Raw genomic sequence first — 14,194 nt, forward strand, 5'->3', positions numbered from 1 at the left:
GGCGACCAGTGTGCTCTTTACCCCTCTCACATTGGGGGTGAACGAAAGGCTAGTCTGCAAAAATGCCCAATGAACAAAATAAAGAAAAAAAAGTGTGTTTTTTAACGATTTTTTTTTTCAGGCGATCTACTGAACGGATTTTTGTTCTGAAAACGGCTACGATATCAGGTCACCGAAAGGAACAATTGTTCTCATTGGGACAACTTAGTAGCTTTGATAATTAAAGTTAATTAACTATTTTTATGTAATTTGTGACATGACAGTTGAGAAACATATGGCCAAGAACGTCTGCCGGCCCAGAGTTGACAGATATGAAAACAGCATATGTATAGCCCTTATAATTTTGTGATGAAAAATGTGTATCGCCTAACAAAAAACACCCTGTATAAACACCAGTGAGATATATAAGAATTGTGCACGCGGTAGGGCGCTTGTCATGCCAGGAGCTTTGTCCCTAGTCATCAGGAGGAATCTGTTAAGATAAAAGAACGGAAGCGAGTCGACGAGCTTAACCTGTAGGTCAGGAACCTCGGCTGCGCACTGTGGACAAAACCCCAGGGTTCTGGTTGACAGGTGGACGGAAATTTGTGGATTGGGTATGATTTCACGCTGCTGTCTGCTGTTCTGGGAAGGGAAAGCTAATACCAAAATGACTTTAAAGGAATGGTGTTCATTCAAGTGTACAGAGATGGGGACATTTGCTTTCTTCATTATGTCGCATTTATGGGTTTTAAAACGAATTCTAAACGTAGCTACAGTTTGGCAAATGTATTGTGCTTCGCAGAGATTACACTCCAATAAATATACCCTCTCAAGCCTCGCAAGGGACGCAGATGCAGACCATAGGCACTGACCACAGCACAAATTTTGAGTTAAAGTTAATGACGATTTCGACTGCAACTCAAGCAAAGACATTTTTTTTGTTAGGATGTAATCTCTGTTGTTGTTGTTATTGTAATCTCGGATTGTTACTGGCCATCAAAGATAAACATGCAGCTCAGCCCTGACAGTTGATTCAGATAATGGAAGCAGACCGGTTCCGAAATGAGAATTTCTACGTTTTTTAAATGTTTTAGCGCGGGTGTGCCTTTTTTAGTAACGAATACGAATGTGCCCTTGCACTATATTCAATGTAATCTCTGTAGAGCACAATGCACTGACCAAACTGAAACTACTTTCCAGGATTGGTTTCAATAACAATAAATCGGACATAACAAAACAAACCAATTCTTCTGAACCTGGCCATTCTTTTAATACTCCAGCCGATTCATCTTGCAATCGATTTTCCCTTCCTACCACAGCAGACAACAGCGTAAATCATACCTAATCCACAAATTTCAGTTCACGATCAACGAATACCCAGCCATTTTGTCGCCAATGCGCAGCCCAGGTTCATGACCTAGGTTAAACTCGCTGACACACTTGGGTTTTTTTCTCCCGTTTTCTTCTACCCTTACAGATTCCACCTATTGACCAAGGACGATACTCCAAGAAATTATTCCCTCGCATATCCCTCCCGAGAAACGCTGACCTCCTATGTCATTGTAATATTGTGAGGAGGAAGATCACCGATCCCAATCATCCCCATCGCTCTGATCATCGCGCGAGACCGCGCCCAATTCATTCTGGTCTCGGCCTCCATCCTTTCCGGCTGCTTATAAAGAACCTTACCTCCATTGGCTACACCTGTCTCGCTTTTCTACCTAACAATATTAACGTCCCCGCAGTTGACTTTTTACTAGTTGGGTTGTGAGGAAATATTGCAAGTGCATTCTTTTGCAGCGCCTCGAAATGTAGGCGTATTTGGGGAATTATTAGTGCATCACGTGTGTGGTGGAACAAATTCCGAGTCACTTTTTTTACTCCACTCGCGGGAGCAGGTCGCTGCTTTCTATGCTGAGAGAAGAGGCCACAAAGGTGAGCATATTCGTTTTTCTCCTCACTAGACGCAACAAAGACTCCCCGTTGTGGAAGCACAGGTCATATTCTGCTCGAGAAGAGGTACCCACCTACAACAACCGCAACCTAGAGTCGTGCTCAACTTGAGAAGGGAAAGAAATCGAGCCAGTCAGCTCTCAAAATATTCTTGTGCTGGAAATAGGATGGCGGGACACAGAGAGGTCACGCTCACTCTTCAGCCCATTATGCTCACTCAGCGTCCGTATTGGCTGTTAAGACAGGCCACACGACACTATACGCCACATGGTGGTGCTGGAGTATTTCTCCTGGCTCGTTATTTCGACTCCTTATCTCCAAGGCGTATGTAGTTGACGCGGACTAGATTTCCTTTTAGCAGTGAGGTGACATTTTTAACGTCGTTCGAAATTCTGCCTCTTCTGTCAAGCCGCACACCAGGAGTTACCATGCAAAATATTTTCTCTCTGCGGTGCGTTATAGGTTGGCAATAAAATTTACAAAAAAAGAAAGAAAGAAGAAAAAAACAGAAGCCGTAGACGGCCGACACGTTTCTCGCGTGTAGTATTGGAGGTTCCACGCCTTAGCCACGTTTGCATGAATACGACAGAAGCGTATCGAATCGACTTCAAACAGGCAAGAAGATGATGCGACACCGTTTACATGGATGCGCATCGAGCCCAGACCGGAGGTGGCGCCACGCCATGTCCTATTGGAAAGTTAGAGGTGCACTTCCTCAACCAGGGTGTCGGAGCGAATCGAAAACCGGAAGCGAAAACCGAAAAAAAAAAACGCTATTTTGGTGCGAACCGGAACGGAATCGAAACCGTATACGTTTTTTTTCGCTCAGGAGGGAAACCAAAAAATTTATTTAACGGTTTTCGGTCCAAGCAAAAACTTAGCCGGTTTGGACTACGAGTAGGCGAATGAAACAGTCGTCGTGTGTTCTCAAGTAATGTCATGGACACATCACGAGGGTTACGGTTACGGTGCAATGTACGTGGGTAGAGTATGACCCTTAGGCTCCCTTTCTAACATTTTATCGTTCGCGCACATAGACTTAGATGTACATGTGGCCGGTTGTGACTCTCTATCAATGTGTGACCCAAGGGGGCTGCGAAACGGCTTCTCTATCTGTAATCTCTCGTAACATGTCCCTTGTTTGAGAGCAGCGAAGTTGAATACATGTACGTATCCGCGAGGCAAGCGCGTGCGAAGTGGCGCCTCTTTTGTGGGCAGGACACGAAGAAAAGGAAATGGAGCCGTCGAGCGCGTTTGTGAGTGAAGGTGTTCCTCGATTTGCGACGTACTCGTGCGGTAATGCTTGCTGGCGAGGAAGCAGAAACAGGCATTCGGATGGGACGCGATCGCACCAATCGAGCAAGAAAGTACTTTACGTATGACATCACAACAAAGTCCGTCTGTATCATGCGCTTCAAGAAAGGAGAATGCCTATTTGAACAGACAGTCACCTGTAGGAGCCAGGAGCTACCAATTTCACAGCTGCCTATTAATATTAAATACAATGTATGCATATAAACGGGTTTACATTTTGCAGCTTTGATTTTTTTTCTGGGAAAGAATATCTCCACCAGCGGAACCGGTTACAACCGGTATGAACCGTTATTTTTTTGCTCCGGAGCAGAACCGGTACAGGACCGTTTATGATAGAACCGGAACGAAAATCGTTTCGGATCGACACCCTGTCCTCAACTACTGCTGTTTCCGGTGTCCCGCTACCTTCGCGCCGAACATTAAAACGTCGAAAACGTAGCATGTACGCCCCATTTTCAAGCGTATTTCAGAATGAAATCTGCCCTACGGCTGCAAGCCCTGCTGCTTCTGTCAGTATAGACTAGCCTACATATCCAAAAAGGAGCGTGGCTGGGAACTCCCTAATATCACAGCTTTGTCATCCTGACTAGGAGTAGCAGACGACACAGCTAGTCCGCAGCTGAACGCCACTTCCCATAATCCTCCCTTCCTCCTTCGATGCGCATCGTCTGTTTGGATGCACAATCTGAACACGCATTCAGTGTCTCGATCCACCTCTGTTTAGCGAATTGAATACGACACGCTCTCCTAGCGAATTGAACCGTTTACATGGGTGGATTTGATTCGACAACTGGATACGATGCGCTTGTGGCGTATTCATGTAAACGCGACTCTTGTTTCTTTCTTTTTGCTTCGCAGCTCACGTAACCTTTATACACTGAGCTGTGCCGCTGTACGTTTCTGGTCACGTGAGGGGAGTAGCATACGTCACAACGTGCTCTCGTTCTGCGAAGCGCTCTGTTCACGAGGAGAACGGTTTTTCAAAGGTGTGCGGTACAGAGTCCTACCGCTCGCTCCGTAGGTCACATGCGTTCATTGTTCTTTTGCGGGAACCCATTTTATTCCTTGGAAAACACCCTGGATCGAAAAAGAAACAAAGGCGTCACCCCAGTGCTTCCTTAAGTTGAACACAACTATATAGTTACCATAGTTGAGCTGCTTCTACTCCTGCTACTTCTTTTGTCATTCCGCCCTGCTGATACCGTGATGCAACTATCATAATGCACGGTGTACTGTCAAGAGAGAGAGAATGTGTGTATGCGTCCACTCCGGAATAAAGCGCTGGAAAACACAGAAAAGGCTTCCAGTTTTAATTCGGCAAAGAATGCAGTCGATGCCAAAGCATCCGGTCGTTAGGGGCATCGGTGTAACAGAAATTGTATTTCTTTGTGTGCTTTTGTATCTTTTAATATTGCGTGCTAGATATGCTATGACAAGTGTTTTTATATTGCGTCCATGATTATTGTATTACAACCGTGTACTGCACGACCTGTCCAAATTAAAGTCTCTAACCTCTATCTTGCAGGGTGACGAGCGACAATAAAAGCACCTGGTAACCAAGCTCGAAATGACGTTTTGCTCTTTTTCTTCGTGTCAACCGACCATACAAATAAACGGCACATGGAGAGATTACTAAATTCAGTGTTGCTAATTTGAGTGCATAGGTACAGTCTGCGACGACTGCAGTGCGTGTACACTGTAAAGTAACAGAATGTCGATGAATGTGTTATTTAAACAACTGCTACTCGGGAACACAGGTGGAGAGAAGTCAATGGCCTTCAATGCCGCCCGCTTAAAATTTAGAGATTGGAAACCTTACTTAGCGCAGAGACAGTGCACCTGACCCACTGAAGGCAACGAAAAGGACGGGCAGCTTTATTTTGCAAAGGGACGCTCTTATTCTGGAGTAGTTGTCTATTTTAAGTGTTGGGAACACGAAGCGCCGTCACCCACTTGAGGTAAGTCGCGCTGCGAGGAAGGATGTGGCCAGAGGGCATCAGATCCAGAGAGAAATCCATAAAGAAATCAGGTAATGTTATGCAAGAAAATGTAGAACATATTGGTTGACTTTGAACGTGTCGAAGCAACAAGAAACGGTCGAGGACGGTCTGCGTCTCCAGCTAAGTCTCCCAACGTGGTTTATGTTACACGACGAGCTCGTTGCAACAACTATCATTAGAAAAGACCCAAGGACAGTATAGTGAAGTCTGTCTTCGGATCTTCCCAAATCCTGTGGGTGCCTGTGCGCAGAGAGCATGTACAATATTCCAACTAGGCAGACTTTATTCTGAAGGGTGCTCTACCTAAAAGTTCAAACTATTGCTAAACGTTTCTGGCGCTAAAAAGGAAGACCTCTGTTCAATCTACGTCTGAGCAGCCTGTTCTTAGCGTACCATACTCCCACGACTTAGCGCACAGTAGTAGTTATTGGCCATCAGTTTAGCCCATTTAAAATTTGAAAGTTATTGCATCATACAGTGAGTCAATACAAGCGGTCAGTTGACAGACAAGACAGAGTGGACACGAAGGTTTAATTTATTTAAATCAAAGACGTCATTCGGAAGAAGGCAGCGACATCAGTCATATTCATCGCCAGCCAGCGTCTTGATGGTTGCGGAGTGTCACACCGTGTGGCGCCATATTTTCAAAGCATCACACTAGGGGGCAGCATCCTCGTCATCACGGTGGCTATCGTGGAAGGCAGATAAAAATGCTGGTGGCGGCCGTGCATGAACAATAATTGCAATAGTAATCCTACATGTATTGTCAAACGTCAACAATCCGCTTCTTATCGCAACAAGATAATCGCGAACAGGTGCAGGCAAGCACGGAGAAGAATTACAATAAGTTAATCACAACCACTCTGCTAATCGCAACAAAGCTGATTGTGAACACACACAGACACCCTGGTAATTAGAACAAGGTAAATACACTTTTTTATCGCAAACATGCACTGCTTATCGCAGACAAGGTAATCAAGGGCAAAAGTACGCGAATAGAGCAGTAAAAAGCATATGCCTTTTGCTTATGGCACGCTCGGAAAGCCTGCCGCCTGGGAAGGAGATGTTTCGTTTTCGAGTCTCATTCTTTGCAATTTTTTGTAAGTGCTATATAAAGGGAGGCCAAGCCAATGCCTCGATATCGTGGTTTACCGAATATGTAGGAAACACCACGTGTGGCTTTTGCTCCTGCTTTTCTCGTCGGTGCAAAAAGATGAAAAATGAGGAATTTGGCAAATATTTCACATCTTCATGGAGGAGTTCAACTTCAACTTCATTGGCCGAAATGGTTGCAAGTGCGTCAAGAAATGGACAAGATCGAGGTGCTCGACCACATTTTAGCATCTGACAGACATCGGTCTTGGGAACGCAATTCGGATGCAGAGGATGATGTGTAAATAAAAAGATTTTGTCCTCTCTAAGAGCGAGAATTTCCACTTTCTCCACACATACGAGTGTACACACATACGCAATGTCTTCCCCTGAATGCTTGTGTCGTTCTTTTAGTTGTATATTAAGTGACTGCTTCATGTGTCGTGAATCCACCCTCGTATAGCGAACATACTGAGGCATCAAATCGACGTAGTAGATCAACGTATTAAATATTCTATAAAATAAGTTTTTAAACAGATTGCAACATTTATTTTACTGAAAAACAAGCTTTCGGATGGAGTCTGTCTGAAAGCTTGTTTTTTAGTAAAATAAATGTTCCAATCTCTTTATAAATACTTATTTTATTCGCTTGCGAGCGCTAGACTTCTCCCATTTTTGCCTGTTAAATATTCTATGTACAGAAATATGCTACACCGGGTTAGCAGGACGAATTTTGGGACAAAGTGAAATATACCAAAGACTTACTTCGCGCGTGGGATGTGTCACTTGCTACATTCACCGTCGTCAGTTATCACGTGAACGGCAGGGAAGGGTAACGGTAATGGTAACGGAAACAGAAACGGAATATTACCGAAATTGGAGGTGGTAACGATAACGGAAACGGATACGCATACCACGGTCCTCCATTACCGGAAACAGAAACAGAAACGAATTTATCGTCCGGTATTGAATTCGGGTAATGACTATTCCTGTTGTGCGATGACATTTGAGTGACTTTTCATTTTTTGTTTTTGTTTTGATGACTCCATTCCCTGTAATGCTCTAAATACTACACGAAAGCATGGAAGGAAAGCGCAATAGTGGACCTCGAGGGTGCATCTGTCGCTTACATCGTCCGAGTCCTCATAATTCCATGACATCAACACATGACTATACTCCACCATGGCAAGTGGATGACAGCCTACTATTTAGTTACTTATTTTGTACTTTGTTCTTTTTTTTAAATTTCACCGTGGCCATGATAGTATCATTTACTACTGAGAGCGTCTGCTTATGAATGCGACACTGAATGAAGGTTACGCCCATCTGGAGCTGCTGGACTCCGAGTGACTGAAGACATGTTCCTACATTTTGCAAAATGTGCGCATCCCAACGACGTAAAATTACTTATGGAGTGTGTACGCGTGACACCGAAGGCACTTGGGCAAAACAGGGTGCTGACAGAGCTGCAAGGGCTGTCCTCTCGCAGCTCTGTAACAACCGTTTCATTACCGGAAACAGTAACGGAGCCGTCACGGAAACGAAATTGAAGGGCCGGTATCAGAAACAGATAACGGAAACGAAAATATAGCAGTAACGAAAATAGAAACGGTAACCAAAATATGTCCGTTATCCTTCCCTGGTGAACGGTGCCAATTCTTTGAAGGGGGATACAGGTCTTCTCATTGAGGGTTCTCACCATTAAAAATACATCGATATTCCTACTGGTTCGCATGTTTTTTCAAAAGCAGCAATTTTAGAACCATATCCTACAAGGCCAGTTGCATCGCGATGTGGCGCATTGTTTGCAGCATTGACCAGATGGAACATTTCGTGCAGCAGCATTATCTTTGGTAGAAAAAGATTGGACTATTTACTAGACACATATAAGGAAGCAATATCATCGCTTATTTACACGCGGATATTTAAAATTACATGCGCGAGAATTACAGGCTACACAGCGGGTGTTTTTTTCTGGACGAGCGCCAATATATTTAGGCTCTGAAATGAAACGATGTTCTCGTCTCAGCTTAGTCAAGATACTGTCCATGCTCACCTTCCACGTCGTCACGACATCTTGAGATGTTCATCCTCGTCCGACATTAAACACCTCTCCAAAATTTGCATGAATTTACTGAATGCGTCGTTGGCTTCAGATACGTTTCCACCTTTGAAGAAGCACAAACGCTTTCTACGATGGCTCGCGAACTAGAAGATACACAAGAATTCTTGGCATTTGAAGTGCTATTTGTCGCAGCAGCGAGAACAAAGCGTTCTTTCGTCGGTTGTTGCCGTCCTACATTTTAGGATGCGTTGATCATATGCGCTTCATCCAATGCCGAAGAAAGTTCCTCCCTCTATCGGTAACGTCCCGACCTTGAAGGAAGGCGAAGATGTCAACGTCAGAACCATACAGCGGGCACTCTATCGTATACTCAAGGAGTACGGATTTGGTCCCAGTAACTATGAAAGTAAACAAATAAAATAAAACAAATCACGTGCTGAGTGGAAGGATGTGGCCAGAGGGCATTGGATCCAGGGGCAAACAAATCATATAATACTAGGTGAGAAGTTAGTTGTAGAGCGTACATCATTACAAATGACTGACTATTCATTCCATTCTTCAGACGTCGACGAAGAGGAAGCACATATAGGGTAATGATGGAATTGAAAAAGGTCATTTCCTGGGATGAAAAAAGGGGCAATCTCCATGTTTGCGAGAGTAAAACCGGGACTAGTGTACCCAAAAAGGGAAAACACACACTTAGGATGCCTACGATGCTTTTCGTTTAGGCCCGTTTGTCCAACGGGCCTAAACGAAAGGCTGGTTTTAGGCTTCTAATCAACTCACGACCGATGTTACACATGCTGGCCTAGTTCACACGTTCTTGGGCACCCCCTAGCGGGCTGGCCAGTATGTTTAAAGGGGCCGTAAACAGGTACAAAAGGTGCACATTTCTTTGTGTTATATTATTGAAACTTATGCAGTAAAAACTCCTTGCAATTACTAACGCTCAAAAACAAAAGGCGCTTGCATACGGATGAAATATTCACTGCACTCTTTCGCATTTTAGCTCCGCCCCGCGCTCTAACTTTACGTCATTTTGACGTAGCGCTTTCCTCACCAATTACGATCGAGTGTTCCGCGTATGATTTTATTTCAAATGCGGAATTGGACTAGATGAACGTGAATCCTCTTCTATTCAAAATCTAAACAGTTACAGCCTCAAACTGAAAAAGAAATGCGTTTAATTTAGGTATCATACGCGCACTACGTTTTCTGGGCAGTAGCACGCAGCACACCACGAGCGCGAATGAATATCCGGGACTACAGTTCCGGAATCTTAGGTAGGTGCGCGATGGAACATCTTCGTCATCTTCGAATGGTTCCGACAACTGGGCTGCCGTACTTTAGTTTGAGCCACGCGGCATCGTGTCACCAGCTCGCGTGGCACAGTGGATAGCGTGCTGGGGCTAGATTTTGAACTTAGCGCTATCCCGTAACGCTTGCTAAACGCTCGTGCTCCCTGGTCGACGGCCAATGCGCGTGACGGAATGAGCGCGCAAATTTTAAAAAATAGCTATAACGATCGCTATGTGCACATCAAGATTGAGCCCCTGGCCATGTCACGTCGTGACTGGGAGGAACCCGGGTTCGAATCGCGTCATGTGATAGCAGTCCAACTGTTGACGTTTGCCCCAGCCGGAGATGTTGAAGATGTCATGACGTTGAATTTCGGAGCCACGGAGCGCAAAACGTCGTTTCACACAAACAAACTGAGCGCTCCGACTCACAGCTGATAATGAAGTATGTTTATTGGCTGGTAATTTGAAACGTCATGTGCGCAGCTCGGCCCCCCGATTCGATGGCAAAACGCTACGTACCATGTGACGTATGCGTGGTGGAGAGAGGCTCGCTGGTTACTCATCTTTGAAAGCAGTTGTATGGGTCAATGAGCTGGCACGAGCCGAACGAAATGTATATTTGGGTATTATTATCTGCGTTCTTTCATGGGGTATTATTATTTCAGAAATGTTTGGTGGCCTGTTTACGGCCCCTTTAACATCTTTTGACACTAGCTTTCTGTTTCTCCTTTTTCTGAGCGTCCGCTCGAAACAACAAGCATCCTAAGTATGGTCTTCCCACTTTTTTCCCCTTTTGGGTACACTACTCCTGGTTCTTACTCTTGTGTTTTGTGTACCCGGCAGTACCTTTTATTCTTCTGACTTCATGTTTGTAATCCCATTAGGCACTTCTTCGTTTACGAATTCGTCATTTATTTCATGCGACGTAAGACGGAGAAAAAAAAACGTTCCGGTTTCACAAGGCCTTGACACTACTGCACCTAATTTTTGCTGAATCTGGCTAGCGTCGGTAAGTCACAATGGCGTGGTTGGCTTGTGCGAGGTATGTTAAACCTCAGAGAGGACTCGAAGGCATGAAACTTAACTGAGAATTGCGTTATTTGAGGAAAAGGCGGCTCTCGTCGTTCTCAGAACCTTGGACGCATCAACTCTTTTGCCATCTGGTGAGGAGAAGGTGTAACCGAAGACGCGTCAAGACACCAGCAAGGTACACGACGTCTGGCAAATTTACCTTGCCGACCTTTCAAACTACAAACATTTCAATGCTGGGTACTGTTACGTGTTAACAGATTCCACGCCTCGATTTGTGCGCGCCCTCCCTCTAAAGACCAAATGTAGAAAATGAGAAGGGTTTCTTTGAGAATGAAGTAGCTTTTTTGAGAGGTAATGTTCCTAGGCATGTCTTCTGCGACAGAGGAGGGGAATTCTACAAGACCGCCAAGGAGTACAGGTTGGTACAAAAGTTTACGGAACACGCGAGCGGAGTACTTTTCTTCGATGCGACACCCATTGTCTATCTGGAAGATCGATGGCCAGAGCAAGGAAGTGGACAGATGTTTTTCAACCTGGATAACGAAATCCTGACAAGCCGTGGCAGGTATTGAGGTTTTTGAAAAAGAAAAATGAAAGAAAGCTGAAAAAGAGGAACGTGAATGGCCAAAGTTTTTCGTTGGCTTACTGGTTCTGTTATGACAAAGAGCACGACAGTTGGGTTCCGAGCAGCGAAGTGGTCAAGATTGGGAAATGATATGGCACTCAAGTCGGACATCTAAATTCACCTCTTCACTAACGCCTGCCGTTTCCCTCGAATAAATTCAACGTATTCATTGTGGCTTTCAAAGCAGCTTTCATTGCAGCTTTCGGAACACGATAATGTCGATTTGATGGACCTCAGTAATTTTTTTAAGTATTGCGTACGAAGAGCAAGATAAAAAATGTAGGGTTCTTTAGAGAAACAAGTCCAAACGAGAACAAGAAACGGGTGAGAAGCCTTACAAGTGCAACGTGTGTCCTGCTGCGTTCAGCCAAAGCTGGAGCCTGCTGCATCACAAGAGGACACACACGGGTGAGAAGCCCTACAAGTGCGATCCCTGTTCTGCAAAGTTGTAAACAAAAGTAAACCAAAAGCATAAGTCAAACTCAGCCCCAACTCTTCGTAGAGTGGTTATGAACAGTACCCAATTTTGAAGTACCCAGTACCAAGTTTGAACAGCACCCAATTATATTCATAGAAACAGTTTCATATTCATTTCAAATTTTTTTCATACATTTTCCGAACCAAGTGTCTCTGAACTCCTTCGATTTTCGCTGATTGTTTACCGTTTATACCGTTTAAGGAGTTCCATGCAACACAAGCGAACTCTAGTTTAGACCTACCTAGTTTAGTATAATCTAGTTTAGAACTAAGCATCTATAGAGTGTTAACAGACATTCCTTGTTTTTAAAACATTTGGCAACACAGACAACAACAACAACAACAATAAATGAAGAAGTGATGATGACATGGGATGTTTCCCCGTGGTAGCCACAGGACACTACCCCATTTCACAGTGGTTAATGTGAGAGGATGAATTATGGTGAGAATGAGGCAACGACAGGTCGGAGTTCTGTTTAGAGCTCTTCAAGGAGTCCAGTGGCCTGCATGAAAACAAAGAGGGAGCGAAGAGCCCGGCACTGATGTTCAGGGGAGCTCCATGGGCCAAGTACTTTGGACCAGCTGAATGGTCTATGGTCGAGGAGTTCAAGTTGGCGTCGAAGTACCCGGCGTTCACACGTGTACCGCTCACAGTCCTCGATGATATGGGGGATCGTAGCTGGGGTGCGGCAAGCTAGGCACAGCGCCGTGTTACTGTAACCCAGCTTAGCACGGAACGCAGGGGTGAAGGCGACGTTGAGTCGTAGACGCCGCAGGAGTGTCGTAAAGCTGCGAGGGAAGCCACCTGGCATCCTAAATGATAATGACGGGTCCACTGCATGGAGGAGCGACCATTGAGTGATGTCATGCAGCCATTGCTGGCGGGCCAAGGGTGACACCAATGCAGACAAGTAGGAGCGCCTATCCCCGTTGGAGAGGATAATGGGCAGGGCTCTGGAGATACGGTGGGCCGCAGCAGCCGCCAAATCTGCCTCTTCGTTGCCCTGAATGCCGGTGTTGCCGGGGACCCACTGTAGGGTCACCCGGTGTCCCTGTTCGCCGAGAACCTTGAGCGCCGTCAGGATACTAACAAGCACCGGGGCCAACGAGCCGCGGATGCCCATGGTTCCTACTCATTGCAGGGCTGATTTTGAGTCGGTGTATATCACCCAGGAACGGGGAGGGTACTTTGAGACAGACTTTAGAGATAACAAGATGGCATACAGCTCCGCAGAGGTCGACGAAGTGCGATGTGACAGGCGGAACCCACATGATAGTGACTCCTCCGGTATGACAAAGGCAGCGGAGGAGCCATCCGACGTAGACGAACCATCTGTGAACACAGCCGTGCGGTCTCTGTAGTTTGTATTCATCATTTCCAAAGTAGACTGCTTGAGAACCGAAACGGGGATCTGGCTCTTCGGCCCCAGGAGGCCAGGGATGTGTGTCGAGAGGGATGGGCTCGGCAGTGTCCATGGTGCCACTGAAGGGACGGTCGGGGCAACAGTGAAGCCAGGGATGTTTCCAGATGTTGCTGTAACACATAGCGAGAGTTTACTGTTCTTCTTCCGCCTACGTAGCTTTTCAACCAGAGGATGATGCCGGTGGTGAGCGAGCAACCGTAGGTAGTGTCGGATGGTTTCTCTTCGGCGGAGGACATCGATGGGTATTTCCCCGGCGTCGGCGATCACCATCCGTGTCTCAGCGCTGCGCGGGACACCAAGGCACGTCCGCAGGCTGCGTGCCAGTGTACACCGAAGCTTGTGCTCAGACGTGGCTGATATACCGTGCAATACGGGCAAGCTGTATAGCAGGGAGCCGCGAACCAGAGTTTTGTGGAGCACAAGAAGATCCCGCTCAGTGCAGCCCCAGCGCACGCCGGCAAAGTGGCGAATCACATTCCCCCAGCGCTGAGCCTTTGAGATGATGAAGTCAATGTGCCTTCGCCACGACAGGTTGCGGTCCAGGATAACACCCAGGAACCTGTGAAACTTGACTTGGATGAGGGGGCTCTTTGCTTGCTCTTTGCAACCGATGTCGAATTGCCGGCCGGGACTTTTCGACAGTCCAGATACACACATCGTCCGCATATATGGAGAGATTTACTCTCCTCGGTAGACATTCCTTGAGATCAACCATGACGATATTGAATAGTAACGGGCTTAGGACACTTCCTTGCGGGACACCCTGCGGAACAGCAGTTTTTTCTGTGTCACCCTCGCCTGTTCTGACAAAAATTTGCCTTTGGCTCAAGTTTGGTCGGGGTCCGATGATAGAGGAGCTTGGCTAATAGCGCGCTATAGCGCGCTGGCAACACAGAAGATAATCCCAAGTGAGCGCTTTGCTGATGCTA

Source organism: Ornithodoros turicata, unplaced genomic scaffold (genome assembly GCF_037126465.1).
Source record: "Ornithodoros turicata isolate Travis unplaced genomic scaffold, ASM3712646v1 Chromosome86, whole genome shotgun sequence".
Lineage (NCBI taxonomy): Eukaryota > Metazoa > Arthropoda > Arachnida > Ixodida > Argasidae > Ornithodoros > Ornithodoros turicata.